This window comes from Heterocephalus glaber, unplaced genomic scaffold, assembly GCF_053883595.1.
Source record: "Heterocephalus glaber isolate CG9 unplaced genomic scaffold, H.glaber_assembly_v1.0 deba00001472, whole genome shotgun sequence".
In the NCBI taxonomy this organism is placed as follows: Eukaryota; Metazoa; Chordata; class Mammalia; order Rodentia; family Bathyergidae; genus Heterocephalus; species Heterocephalus glaber.
Genome location: NW_028258315.1, coordinates 79,719,633 through 79,735,528, shown reverse-complemented (window position 1 = coordinate 79,735,528; position 15,896 = coordinate 79,719,633). Strand labels below are relative to the sequence as shown.

The 15,896-nt window shown below is 34.6% G+C and overlaps 1 long non-coding RNA gene across 2 annotated transcripts in view; it reads right to left on the bottom strand.

Annotated features, from left to right (window-relative positions):
- LOC147826428 (uncharacterized) overlaps nt 1-15,896 on the bottom strand; it is a 90,114-nt gene that overhangs the window by 32,274 nt on the left and 41,944 nt on the right. For both annotated transcript variants that reach the window (XR_015439541.1, XR_015439540.1), the window contains exon 2: nt 3,871-3,994. This is a non-coding gene — a long non-coding RNA (uncharacterized LOC147826428). The remainder of the gene's footprint in view (nt 1-3,870; nt 3,995-15,896) is intronic.

Below are 15,896 nucleotides of genomic sequence, written 5' to 3'. Positions count from 1 at the left end.
ACCTTGTGTATCTCCATTTTTTGAGAAAAGATTGTTATGGCAAAACTAAAAATATACAAATACTGATGGAAATTGATAATTGCCTTCATATATGAAGTAAGCAATAGAGAATGGTAAAGACTGTGGAGAATGAAAAAGTTTGTCCATTTATTCATACATATACAGTACATTGAGAATGTAGTGGTAGAAAAAGAAAAAGAAATCAGGAAAATAGTCTTTGGAGCTGTAATTGTAAAAGGTTCACTCTTAAATCTCGATAAGCACAGAAAAGTAAGTACACATGAACACACACACACACACATGCACACACACACAGTGACATCTCCAGGTACTGCAGTCTAGGAATTAAAATACCTGGATTAGTGAGGAAAATTACATGTATGAAACAATGATATTATTTGATGAGTATAAAAATGCAAGGATTTATGTTTCAGTCAAGTTTCGTATTTGCCAATAACAAAAACAAGCTCTGGTTGACTTAAGCTGAAAAAAATTTCACTAGCTGAGAATTGATTGTCTCATAGAGTCAATTCTGATAATCAAGCTTAGAAAACATCAAGTCTTTCAGTTAAAGATTGTAGAAGGAAAAATTTACATATATTTAACTATAATCTCACCTGAAGTATTCTAAAATAATAGAAGTATTACATACAAATAAAGCAAAGCCCCACAAGGTCAAAGAAAGTGATCAGAAGAAAAGAGAGCAATTGCATTAGGGGATCCCAATGAGGATAGATAAGTGGTAACAAATGTAGCAGACTTGATAAAGCTGAAGGAGAAGCCAGGAAACAACACAGGTCAAGCTACCAAACCTCCAAATACTTAAGGAACTGACAAAACCAGCTACCTCAAGAGTGGGTTAAGAATGAAAGTATTATTAAGTGTTTGAACCTAAGATCTCCTCTCACTCCATTTAGCCAGGTGATTCCTCCCTCCACTCTAGAACCCCAGGAGTTTATGTATTTTCTACATAGAACAACATATAACATTTCTGCATGAAGAAATATTAGATATGGTTGAGGATGAGAAACATGAGATTAACTAAAAATTTATACTGGGGATTTAGCTCAGTGGTTCTGCTGCCTGCCTCACAAGCACCAGGTCCCGAGTTTGATCCCATACCAAAAAAAAATACAAACTATAAATTTACAAACTGATTATTGTGAGTAGGATCCCAAAATTCTAGTAACAAAATATACATTTAGGGAGGGAAATTAAAAAATGGTTCCTTTGGGTATGTGACAGGCTTAAGAGAGTAGATCTAAAAGTACTGATACCAAGTATTTCCCAGTGAAACTCCTTCCAATCTCTGAAGCTGAGGGGTGACATGCTTCATGCACCTACAGAACTTCTGCTGACCCTCAGTTAGCCACTCTTAGGCAAGTTCACTATGCATCTGAGAAAATCTCTAACACAAAAGGCAGACAGTAAAACAAACAAAAACAGGAAAAAAAAACCACTAGCAATTTCAGTAAAATAAAGACCTTGCAAGGAAAAAAAGCATGAAATGAAAATATTAAAAGATATCTTGTAAATTTAAAATTCACAAGATGTTAAAACTTCAACTAGAATTGGATGATATATTTGAGGAACTCTCACAGGTCAGGTGATTAAAAAATTCAGAGATTAAGTATAATACAGAAAAAACAGAATTGAAATATACTCATCAATTAATAGCCGTTCTAAGAAGATGTGTGTGTGTGTGTGTGTGTGTGTGTGTGTGAAGACAGAAAAGAAATACTTCAAGAAAGCTTCCTGACTTGAAAAACATTTTTAGACGATCAAAAATTCTCAAGAAATTTCCATCCCTTCTTGGGAAGTAATTGAGGATGCTCCAGCAAAATCAAAGATGATTCCAAAAAAAGGATACATTTAGGAAACATGAAGTCAATGAAAGAGAAACAAAGCCAACCAATGGGAAGACAAAAGTGGGGCTACAAGAAGGACATAGTGTTTTAGTATGGAAAGAAACCATTCTAAACTGGAAAGGGTCAGAATATTCCTGGACAGATGGCACTGAGAAAGTAAAATTATAAGGATAACTAAAGTGTCTGAAAGTATTGAGGTGAATTTTACACAAAGGAGAAATAATCTGGGAGTAAGTAACTAAAAAACTAAGCAAAGCAGAAAATTGGGCAATTATATAAGAGAGAATATGTTGGCCAAGAAAGAAAAAATAACATTGCATACAGCATGGTTTGGTTGAATAACATTTACATAGTTATGAAAATGTAAAGATTAATTATTGATTGAGATACAACTGTGATATATTAAACAGATAAAGAAATAGGTTATGCCCATTTGTGCTGTGGGACAAAGAAGTGAAAGAGAGCTAAACCTTCTGCTCTACAATAAGAACCCAATATGACCGGCACTGTTAAATAAAGAATTGACAAGATAAGTATTTTATTGGAGAGATCTAAGGCCACATACTAAATGGAATAGCTAAGAGATTTGGAGAGGTTTTGCTTTCTTTAATGTTTGTCGATTCTTTGGGGTTTTTTGTTTGTTTGTTTGGTATTAGGGATTGAACTTGGGTCCTTGCACTTGTGAGGCAGGCGGCGGAACCACTGAGCTAAATCCTTGGCCCTGTTTGTCGATTCTTTGACTTTTTAAACCACGAGCACATATAACTGCTGAGGATAGAAAACTACATTAAGAAATAAAATGAATCAGAAGCAAGAAAATGCATGCCAACAAAACTACAGACAAAGTCATGCCACAAGAAGAGATTAAGATATCACTGTTAGCTAAGGGGCAATGGGGACACTGGCCAAAATCACCCCTGCCAGAACCGGACTTTTAGAACATTGCTATTCAAACATGTTCCACTGGACCTTCACCTCCTATCTTGATAGACTAATAAATTCTTGACTCCCACCTCAGACAACTGAATCAAGGCCTCTGGTGATGGGCACGAATCTGTAGTGGTCCTCTGGTGATCTGACACAAGGTTAAGATTTGAGAAGTACCACTGTAAACCACGAGTTCCCAAATTTGAGCAGCTGTCAGATCATGTGTAAGCCCATTAAAGCAGACTGGTATCTGGGTGTGGTGCTGCAGGCCTGTAATCCAGTACTTTGGGAAGTTGAGGCAGAAGGATCCTAAGTATCAGTCTGGAATGGGAAAATTTTGCAACTTGGGGAGAACCCCATCTCAAAATAAAAATTAAAAAGGTGCTGGGGATGCACCTCAGTGTACAGGCCCTAGGCTCAATCCCCTTTATGGGAGATGGAGAGGAGAGACAGATTGCTGGGTCTTTACCCCAGGGTTTCTGCATCGGTATATCTAGGCAGGAGCCCCAGACCCTGCATTTCTAACAAATTCCCTGAAGATGCTGATACAACAAGGTTGTCGACTCACTCTTTAATTGGTGGTATTCAAAAATTTGTCGTAGGACTCATTTACATTCTTATAGTTTGCTGAGGAATCTAAAGAGTTTTTCTTTGTATATGAGTCACATCTACTGACATTTGATGCATTAGAAATTAGAGCAGGAGTTTAAAATATTATGTGTTATTTAATTTCAAATAACAATAAACTCATGGCATAAAAATGTAGTTTTTAAAAAAATTTCTATTTCCTAAACAAATTTGATGAGAAGAATGATACTTTACATGACTGAAAAATGTCACAATATCACATATTGTGTAGCCTCTAGAAAACTCCACTGTACATCTATGATAAAGTGAGTGTGAAAGAGACAAATAATGTGTTATGTTGTTAGGAAATTAGGATTGATGTCATAGATCCTTAACAGAGTTCCAAAAACATTCAGGAGATTCTGGAGAGAACTCTGAAAATTGATGTCCTAGTCTGCTTCTACTTTTTATACTACTGGTTCTTCAATGAAATTCTAGGCATGCACACCTGTTTGACCTGGCTATAGACACAAGAGATCAGGAGCAGCAGGCATCTGGCTTCTTTTTGCTTTTTCATTCTGATAATGTGAGGTACAGTTCTGCTTCCCATCATAACTGCACAGCGGCAATTTCTGCAAGCAGAGGAAGAGGTTTCAGATACTGAACAGCCAAAAAATCATTATTACAATGTTGAATTTTCACCACAATTCATTTGACAACCACCCCCATGTGGCACTGAAAGTTGCAAACACAACAGTATTTATCTGAAAGGGAGCAGTAGGTAAGGAAGGAATGCCAAAGCAATGGCAAATGAGCAATACTATAATGATTTTTGATATGGCGTAGGAGATATACAAAACCAGCCAATTAGAACAGCATCCAATATTCTCAAAATAGCTGGTAGACAAAAAAGAAATATGCCATGAATCCTAATGCAACTATGAGATCGAGACTTTCCATGGAAGGAAAAATTTTACTACCTAAACATGGGAATGAAAATTATATTTTAAAATAAGAATACAACAATTTATTGATCACAAGCTATCCACTTCCTTATTTACAACTATTATTTCATTTTTCATCTTGGAGGAATTGTTCGAAGAAATATTTCAGAAGCATGTGTGTCATAGTCTATGTTTTAAACTAGTTTAGAATCTACTTTTAAAATAGTACTGGGCATTTTGTGTAAGCTACTCTGTTTTGCAAATAGCTAGTCCTTTTCTAACATGGCAGGAGTGGGCTGCTTAATACTGTCTATTTACCTCAGTGTTAGTTCTGTAGTTAGACGTCATCTTTAGTCACAATTGACGAAGTATCTGCAATTTAATACCATTTTAAACACTGGTGATGCTTCTCTAATGGAATTGTTGTTATTATTCTGAGCATCAGGCAAGTGGGAAAAAACCCCTGCATGGATCCACAGAATTGAATGATTCTCCTTCAGGTGTATAAAGGTTGGCCTCAAGAAGAATGCAAACTAGAAGAAAACTTAATTTATGAGCTCTCTAAGTACAAAACTACAGAAGTAATGGACTTAAAAATTGACTCCTTTAAGCAGCAGTTTCATCAGCTGGCAACAGTGTACAAAAGAGTGGAAGAAAAAAGATTCTCCGGAAGAAAATAACGTGGCATTTCATCAGGGTACGAATAGCTGATCATAACCACCCCATTTCGTGTCAAATGCAAAACTAAAACAAAAAAGGATCATGTTCTCAGAAGCATTTTGTTTTTTGCACTTGTATAAATATTAAATAGTAAGTTATACACCAGAGTTATATTCAAAAGCATAATTAAAATGTACTTAACACCGCATTAAATATAATGTTCTATAATAATATGATGATAAAATATTGAAATGAGTCATTGTTTATTGGTGAAAATGTTGCTTTCTCCACTTCATTTCTCTAATCTCCTTACTTTAAATCTATGAAAGAGCCAAGGGTTCATGAATACAAGTGAACTTTGATTCATGAAGACTTTCCCCCACCCTAAGTATTAGTGACTGATTCAAATATTCTAATTCATGAAATCTTTATTACACCTTTCTCTTTTAAAATCAATCACTGCTCTTTGATGCCGCCTATTTAAATAGATATGGGCTGATACCATTAGGACACCTCTCAGAAGCAGACTCTGCAGCCTGCAGAGCTTCTCCAATACGGTCTAAATAACACTGCTCTTCTCTGCCTTGAACACATATTCCTTTTACTCCAAACTCTGTGTTTTACCATTTGGGACTTGACTGTAGTTTCAAAGATCCTTGACAACTCACAGTTAAAAATCCTCCACTTCTTACCTACTGAAGACTTTCAGTCACCCTAATCTTTCTCACATTTGAGACCAAATTAAAATTTATCATGGGAAAAGATCTATCCCCCCATTCTTCTGCTCTTCCTTCTCAAGAGCCTCAGAGAGTGAAAAATGGATGGAGGGGACTGTGGTGGAGACAAATATTGCTGACCCATAAGAACAAGCCTATGATGATTTTTACCCGAGACCTTTAAAAATATTTACTGTCCCATTTCAGTAGCACACATTTATTTGAATCAACTACAATATGATTGGACTAATGACTAACATTCCTATGTTTGGTATTACCTAGCACTTAATTTACTTAAACATAGTTTTAAAGAATATAATAAGCATCTAGAGTAATGCTTGCTTTTTCCCCCTAAAATAGGTCTATAATGCTGTAAAAATGGAGGTCAAAATATCACTTACTTCAATGTCGGCTCCACCCTTAGATGTCATTTGAAGTAACTGCCCTACTAGCCCTACTAGATAAGTGTCTTAATATTTTTGCCCAAATCATAAACAAATCCCTATTCATTGCTTGTCCTTGAGGAATCCAGTGCTCTCAGTTCCTACCTACTGAGGAGTTAGGATTAAGTTGTGAACTGCTTCCAGCAAAAACAGGAGTTTGCAGCAGGTGCATGTACATGCTTATTACAAAAAAAATCAATTTAATGATGTCTTTCACCAAAGAGGGAAAATTTCTAAGTAGAAATCTAAAATATTCATAAGTACTAAAATGTGCTGTTAAAATAAGAAAAGAATTATAGCATAGAGAGACCTAGCATAAATCTATTTTTAAAGGTCAGTTATCTACTCTTTTGCCCTGATTATTCACATGTATTTAATCAAAGTAGAAGGATCACATTACAGGACACTTAAAATTAGTGCACTAAACATATCTGTCATTTTATGACAGCTAATGAGTTTACAGCTTAACCAAAACTCTTATGCATGTTTACGCCAAGCAACTATTTCTTTCTAAAAAATGTCTTACATAATTATCATAGAGAGACGAGTGCATCAAACTTTCCCACTCTTGAGTTAACAATTACTATGCATTGGTTTGTGAGGAGATGCTTATAATTGCACACATCCTATTGGATCAATCACTGCCATACTAACAGGCTGGCTGCAACAAACAGAGCTAAGCATTGACTTTTAAAAGTATCAAAAATTCAGCAGCAAAAACTCAAGCCGATTCTTTTTTCTTCCCTTCTGACTTTCAATAGGCCTTGGGTTTGTGAAGCCTGGCAAAAATGAGCATGTCAGCTTTCATTGCAAATCATTGCCCAGCTAAAATGGGATTTTCAAAAGATATGCCACCTGCTTCATTAATAATAACATCAAATTCTTTTTTCTTGGTTTGTTTTATAGACATATCCTTCCCTGTTTCACAAATCATTTCTTTATGTGACTGGGTTTCTAGAAAAGAAGAAAAAATACCCCAACCTAGTTTTTTTTTTTTTTGTCACCAAAAATTACATAAACATAGGACACATAACCAAGTCTTTCTGCCTTAAATACCAAGAAATATCTTCTAAAGCTTAACAAGAAAAAAAAGAACAAAATTAGTGGAGAGGAGAGAACTAAGAAGGGAAATAAAAATCTAAACCTATAAAAGAAGTATTACAAGGAAGACAAATGGCTGACTTTATTTTCAAAAAAGTAATAAAATGTAAATTCAATACAATAGTTTATTTACAAACCACTTCTTTTCCTCATATGATTTCAAAGCTAGAATAATATTAAAATTCAGTGCTTTATGACTTTGCATAATGTGCTATCTTGGAAGGTCAGTGCCCTGTAGTATTTATAAAATACTACAGAGATGAGATTAACTTTAAGATGACTCTAATAATAATTAGCTTATCTTATGAGATATGTGTTGTCTATGATTACTGTGGATTATTTTTTTTCTCTCATTAGCGTTTGTCTGCTGTTTAAATGACTCAATTAATATATGGCATTTATATTTCACAGGTACAACCACCAGACTGTCACTTTTGCCTCTAGGTAGATGCACACAATTGGAAGCAATTGTTCTTTATAATTTCCATATCAACCCTTGATTGATGGAATGTCAAAGTTATAAAATGTTGTCAGTAAAACAAAACTTGGTCCAGGTGTTTCATGATGTTTATGGTCTTGGCTTTCAAGGGCAAAGCAGTACCTCTGCAGCCAGCCTTCGTCACAGCTGAAGGGGAAACTGGTCTGGGAGGAGTAGCTCAGCCTGTCTTCACAACACACAAACCAACACCACCAACCTCTGATCGGCTGTGACAAAAGCAAAATCATAGGCCAAGCTCAAATACACTCCATAAAAAATGGCATTTTTAGCAACCTTCAGGGGATTCTGATGCACTTAAAGTTTGAGAAGATTTTTGTGGAGGCTGCCCCCAATTGTAGAGTACATTCCTGTAGCTAAAAGCCTTTCAGGTGGACTGGAAGTGTAGTCCTTATCAACCTGAGTCCTAGGTTGTTTTATTCTGCTACTTCTATCAGTGGATTAATCTCTCAGATATAATCCAATATTAAAAATGGCATTCATATGTATGAAATTCTTAGAAACACTCTGGCAATTAATTCCTCAGTATGAACTTAAGGACCTAAATCAGCTATTTTTTTCAGTGTTAATATATGATTCATTTGGTCATTTTTCAGTGTGGGTTTACTATATGAAACTAGTTATTTCCTTAGCTCTACAATTTATTTTATTTTTAAAAGTGTTTATTTCATTTTTTAAAACATGTATTAGTTCATGGTTACAATACACAGTTATTATATTTATCATGGGGAGTTAGTACATGTCCAACTCCCGTCTCCTGTCATCTTTTAGTCCTCTTCCCGGTTGAAAAAGACTTCTCTCCCTGTTTCCTATCATCTCACCTATTTTGCTCCTTAAATTATTTATACTTTGGATTTCTCAAATAAGGGAAACCATACAATATTTAAGCTTATGCGTCTGATTTATTTTACTTAACATTGCAGTCCCAAGGTGCATCCACTTTCCTATAAATGATTCAAATGTACCCATCTTTATGGTAGAGAAATATTCCATTGTGTATAAATACATTTTTAAACATTCATCTGTTTATGGACAATTTTTTTTCTTAAGAGCCATTCTTTCTGTAGTAAGGTGGAATTTCAGTGTTGTTTTAATTTGCATTTCTCTCTCGTGTCCAGAAATATTGAACATTTTTTCATGTATTTCTTAACCATTTGTATTTCTTCTGAGAAGTGCCTATTCATTTTAGTTGCTCATGTTTTTAATGAGCTTTTCTATTTTAGGGGGTCTTTTTCTTGAGTTCATTACATATTCTAAATATTAGTCCTCTGTCTGAGGAGTGTCTGGTAAATTTATTTTCCTATTCTGTAGGTAGTCTCTTCACTCTGTAAGTTGTTTCATTTGTTGTGCAGAAGCTTTTTATTTAGATATGATCCCATTTGTTGATTCTTGATGTTATTTCTTGTACAATTGGGGTTCTGTTCAGGTCTTTGCCTATGCCCACGACTTCAAGAGTTTTACCTATTTCATCTTGCAGTAGATTAGATTCAATCTTCTGAATGGGGATAGCCAGTTTTCCCAACACCATTTGTTAAAGAGGCTATCTTTCCTTCAGCATATGTTTTTGTCCCCTTTATCAAAGATCAGATGCCCAAATGTGCTTGGGGTTGTTTCTGCATCCTCTATTCTGTTCCATTGATCCACATGTTTTGTTTTTGTACCAGTATCAAGTGGTTTTTATCACTGTAGCTTTGCATTATAACTTGAAATTTGGGATTATAATGCCTCTTGCTTAGTTCTTGTTGTCTAGGACTACTGTTGCTATTCTGGATTTCATATGAATTTTATAATTGTTTTTTTCTAGTTCTGTGAGGAATGTTGTTGGGATTTTGATTGGGATTGTATTGCAGTTTATTTTAATATTTCCCCATCTTTATTGAAGTATAAGTGACAAATAAAAATAGCATATATTTAAAGTAGAAAAAGTTATATTTTCAAATATGTATACACTTTTATGTGATTACTACAATCAAGTTAATTAACATATACATCAGCTCATATATTTACATTTTGTATGAGTGGTGAAAACACTTAAAATGTACACTCCCTTAGCAAGTTACAAGCATATACTACATTATGAATAACTATAGCTACCATGATGTACTTCATAAACGTAAATGTACATTCATAAATTTAACTCTCTATAATTTATTCATAGTTTTGTGCTGTTGAAATTTAATTTACTTTTTAAAATTTTCATTAATAGTATATGTTTATTACACACAATGAATATATTAAACTTGGGATATTGGTACATATACATATCACATCTTAATCCTTTTTATTTTCCCCTCCTCTCCCTCCAGTCTCCTTCTATTCCCAATTTATTCATTTTATGAATGAAATTTTATGTCATTTGACCCAAATACCCTACATTTCCCTGGCAATTCCCTCTGCACTTTGTTTGTATGACGTGGATTTCTTTGGAAGTCACATATTAGAGATTTCATGTGGTAGAAAAAATAATCCTAAAGTTCATATAGAACCACAAAAAATTCAGAATGCCCAAAAAAAAATCTTGAAAAAGAAAATAAAATAGGATACATCATAGTACCCAATTTCAAAGTATATTATCAGTATATCATAATGAAATTAGTATAGTACTGGCATAAAAACAGACATATAGACCAATGGAACAGAATAGAAAGTCCAGAGATAAACCCATAACTATTCTATCAATTGAACTTCAACAAAGATGCCAGGAATACACAATGCAGAGAGGACAGTCTTTTCAAAAAATGGTATTGGGAAAACTGCATATCCATATGCAAGAGAATGAAACTGGATCCTTATCTTACACCATATGCAAAAATCAACTCAAAGTGGATAAAAGACTTAAGTGTAAGACCTGAGACTATAAAAATCTTAGAAGAAAATATGAGAAGCAAGCTCCTTGACCTAGGTTTTGTCAACGATTTAATAAATATGACTCTGAAAACATGGGCAACAAAAGCAAAAATAAATAAGTGGAACTACTACATCAAACTAAAAGGTTTCTCCATAGTACGGGAAACAATCATTTTCAAAATGAAAAGGCAATCTAGGGAATAGGAGAAAATATTTGCAAACTATACATCTGATATGGGACTAATATACAAGATATAAGGAACTCCTACAACTCAATAGCAGAAAACAAAACACAATAAAGCAAATAACCCAATTTTAAAAATGAATCAAGGACATTTTTTCCCCAAGGAATAAATGGAAATGGCCAATAGGTATATGAAAAAGCGCTCAGTCATCAGGGAAATGCAATTTAAAAGCCAATGAGACATCAGCTCACATTTGTTATTATCTAAATGTTAAATGATTTCTCAAAGGTTGGCAAGGATGTAGATGAAGAGTAACTCTTGTTTGCTATTGGTGGGACTGTAAACTGGTACAGACATTATGGAAAACAATATATGGTTATTTCTCAAGAAACTCAATATAGAATTACCAATAGTCCAACTTGTGTTATCAAACTTCTATATATCAACAGGTATTGAAACCATTATCTTGAGTGAGAAATCTGCAATGCCATGCTCCTTGCAGGACTGTTTATGATAGGAAAGGTACAGAAACAACCTATGCGTCCTCTCATAATAAGTAAAATTTTCATATGTAGTGCAACTCATAAGCCGGTATATGAGGCTCAAAAACTTTAGATGTGCCTCAGTTATTTAAATATATTACTATAACTGAGTTATGCATGCATTTACATGAAGTGTCTGCTCACTTTTTCTGCACAGATCCACACAGTAAATATTCTAAGCTTTGTGGGCCATGAGGCTAAGTTGCGGAATTTGTGTTCAAATTTAGTGTCCTATATCATCAAAATGTAAAAGTTATTGTTAGCTCTTGGAAGTACAAAAATAGAGTGGACAGGATTTTGCTGACAGACGGCAGTTTCCTGATCTCTGACTTGTCAATAATCTGAAGTGTATTTAAGGCATGAGGATGTGAGAGTTAGGAGATGCCCTCCTAGAACAGGAACAAGAACAACTGCCACATTTATTCTGTGGACGTAGAAATCTTTGTCACTATGGCCCCCAACACCATCCCACTGCCCAAGAGACACATGATGTGTATTTATGATTCTAAAAAGAAAAGATAAGAAGAACATGGCTATGTACCGCCTTGAAACTCAAAGGAGCCTTTGTCAAATAAAAGAAAATATTTCCTCTAAAACAGACAGCAGACAGATTGTGGACAACGTGAAGTGATAAGGATGGTTTCTTTACAAACTACTTCAAATACTGAATAGAAAAAAAATGGTAACAATTAATAATTAAAATTTTGTACAATATCCCAGCTAAGAAATTTGAAATTTTGAAATTTTTTTCAAGTAATATTCTATAACACTGTTAAAGGCACCTCTAAATAGACTACATTCAAGGTTAGAGGGAATATTCCACTATTGTTCTTTAACTTTAGGTGTTAGGGGCTACTATAAACTCACTTTCCTGCCAATATCCTTGACCAACTTCACTAAGCTATGGCAACAAATCCTTCAGTACCTGAAAAGGTTAATGATCAGTTGATCTGGCATTCAAAAAGAAACATGGCACTCTTTAGGCCACAGCCACACTTTCCCAAAGCTTAGGGCTTCATAGTAAAACCAAATACTATGCAACTAGCCATGTAAGAATGTGGAATTGATTAACGTATCAATGCTTCTTTCCACTGTGTCAGTGACCTAAGACAAAATGCTGGAGGAAGCTAATGTAAGACTGCATATCTCAGTGAAGCATTGAAGATTGGCCTAGATTCTGAGGAAGTCCTGCCATGTGGTATCCACATTGCATGGCATTGGCTCTCAGTATATTCTACTTCTGCATTGTATTGTCTAATGCCAATTGGAAAGCAATAAATAGGGCCTATTCAAACTCTACAAAATGCAAAAGCCTATTTTTTCACAAAGACTCTAGATTTTGTTAAGGTGTTTTTTACTCAAATAATCCTGGCCAAAACCCATGAGGAGATTTCTTGGTGATTGGTTTAAAAATTACTGATCCCAAGATATATAGCTTTGATATAAAAGGGGGTTGGCCTCTCTTTTCTTACACGTCTAACTTTATAAGCCTATTAGTGTAATCTTTACCCTCAACAGTGGAAGAAATAAGATGAAGATGAATGAAAATATATTTTTGTTTTGTTAAACTATAATATTCATAAGGGCTTCTCTCAGGAAATAATAAGAAAATATTTGTTTTCATTGTCATTTCAGTGAACAGGACATTTGGGGGTTTTTTTTCATTCTTATGAAGCTGTTATTTATTCTGTTAGGTCAACTTATATGCATATAACATGCACAAAAAGGTTGTATAAGAAACATGTAAAAGTGCATTTGGTCTTTACTTCAAAGCTCCACAATGAGCCACTCTTTCCCTAGTCCCATTCTTCTGCTTCAGTATCTGCCGAAACTTGTTTCCTACATGTACTGGATTTTAGCTCTATGCTGAGGTTGCTGCTTCTTGTCTAGCCTATAGGCTATTGTGCTCTGGATTTCAACTGTCTATTCTGATTTCAGCTATTATCCTTCAGGATATTTTTCCTGTTTTCTCAATAGACCAAAGTACCAATGTCCCAAAACATAAGCTAAAATTAGTGACCACTGAAACTTCACCCCTAGTCTCTAAATCAAATAGATCTCAAGAGACGTGAATGAACTCTTACAAGAGACTTCTCACAGAGTCCAGGAGCTCCAACACCATCACCATGGAGTCTGGAAGGCTTCCAACATTTTCATTTTCCAACCGAAAAAAAGTATTTCATGTTTTGTTACTGGTAGACCTACGAAGTTTCTGTACTCAAATGGACAGTTTCTTCCACAACTCCCGTTTCTTTCACAACCAACCTGTTTGATTCTAGGAAACCTAGAGCCAATCTCTCATTTCTCAGTGATCTGCACAGACACCCAGGTGAATGAATAGTCACTCATTCCATCTAAACTCATTCAGCAAATAAAGTTCATTGAAAGCAGTCAGTAACAGGAATGGCCAGGGACTTTGCTCTTAACAGGAAGTAAAGACAGAGAAAATAATGTATCAATAAATCACAGATGGCTCCGACTCAAAAAACAAATTGGGAAAACAAGAGAAAAGCAAAATTCCCAAGTTAACTTTCTACTTTCCTTAAAAGTGGGAAATTTTATTCAAAACTTAAGTCATATAAAAGAAAATATAAGTCAGATACGGTGTTACATAGCTGTACTCCCCATATTCTGGCAAACTGAGACGCTAGTATCACAAGTTCAAATACATCCTGGGCAACTTAGCAACTTTGCAACTTAGTGACTTAGAAAAGACTGAGGATGTAGTTCAGTGCAGAGGCCCTGGAGTCAATCCCCAATACTGCAAAACAGCAACAAGCTAAATAGCATGTCTCTTCCATAAGCACAACGTCACTAGCTATCTCAATCACTACCAGAATGCAAATGATACATTTATAATACATTCCTGGTCACCCCCAGACATTGAGTTATTTAACTTAGGCAAAGTTCTCATACTTTTTAAAACTTTTGCTCCCCATTGGTGAACCTAAAATATCCCGACATCATGATATGCTGAGAAGATACTCTCCAAATTAAGGTTATTGATGTATTAAGTCCGACAAATATTTTTGGAGATCTATGTGCAAAGAATTATTCCAGCCATTTAGTATTCACAGTGAATTAATCAGACAATAATTCATGTCTATATGGAGCTTACATTCCAGTCAGTGGGGGGGGGGGGAATGAAGAGTAGCAGAGACAAATTATTTTCAGTAGAAATAATAAATTAATAAATAATTCAGTATGCTAGAGAAAGGATGCCAGAGTTATGGGAAGAAGGAGAGCAAGGGGTATGGGAAGATGCTAAGAAGCCATCTATTACAGGTAGTAGAAACTCACCTTTCCTTTCAACTCAGCACCTTGTGACTTTATTTGTATCCACCTTGTTTTGCTTGTCCTATCAATATTTTTATCAAAGTAGTTCAGACTAGCAGCTAAATCAGAACAATTCTAAATAGCTAACTTCAGGAAACAGCCTAGATGCCCATCAACAGATGAATGATTAAAGAAAATGTGACTTATACATGCAGTGGGATTTTATTCAGTAATAAAGAAGGATGAATTCATGTTGTTGTGGGAAAATGTATAGACTTGAGACTATAATGTTAAGTGAAATAAGTGAGACACAGAAAGTTAAATACCACATGGTTTCACTTATATGAGAAAACTAAAATATAAATAAATTAAGAAATAAAAAGTGCCACATGTTTTGGAGATAGGGAAAGGGATCCGTGGAAGGGGGAGAAGGATAGGGAGGGGAGGAAAGGGGATAGAAAATGATCAAGATTTGTTACATGTATGGATGAATTCCCAAAAGCGAATATAAATGTCAAGTATTGCAAACATATATCAATGAAAATATACAAAAATAATAGTAGCTAAGCACCTAAATTTGGTTTGAATTGATCCAATCTTGGTCCTACTATTTATTAGCTGTGGATTTGGAGCTAGTTATTTAACATCTGAAAACCTTCCATTATTCTTTTATAATTTTCTGAAGCATAAAGAAAATATTTTAGATGGCATCCAAGACAATACTTAGAAATGTAAGTAACTAAAAATATGGTAAGTAATATTGCCTTTTTATACATACCAATAACTTTATTAAAACCATTTGTCCACTGCCTTTTTTTTCTCTAATAATTAGATTTAGAGAGTTCCCAAGAATACACTTGAAACTACTATGACATCTAGCAATAGGAATCTTGAATTAATAAAAGAAGACTTTTATATTTCTGCTCCATATATAGGTTTTAGATTTCTTAATCAAGAAACTGAAAATTTTCAAGTAACTAAGAAACTGATAACAAAATTAAGGTATTAAAACTCTGGAGTTTTTCCAGTCTTCTATGTAAAGTATCATGTCATCTGCAAATAATGATAACTTCTTCCTTTCCTATCTTTATGCTTTTTATTTATTTATTTATTTCTCTCATCTAATTGATCTAGATAATGTTTCCAGAACTGTATTGAATAAGAGTGGTAATAGTGGACATCCTTGCCTTGTTCCTGATTTTGGAATGAAAGCTTTCAGATTTTGACCATTTAGTATGATGTTGGCTATTGGCTTATCATAGGTTTGTCAAGAAGACTTTTATCAGATTGAGATAAAGACCATGTATTCCAATTTTCTCTGTAG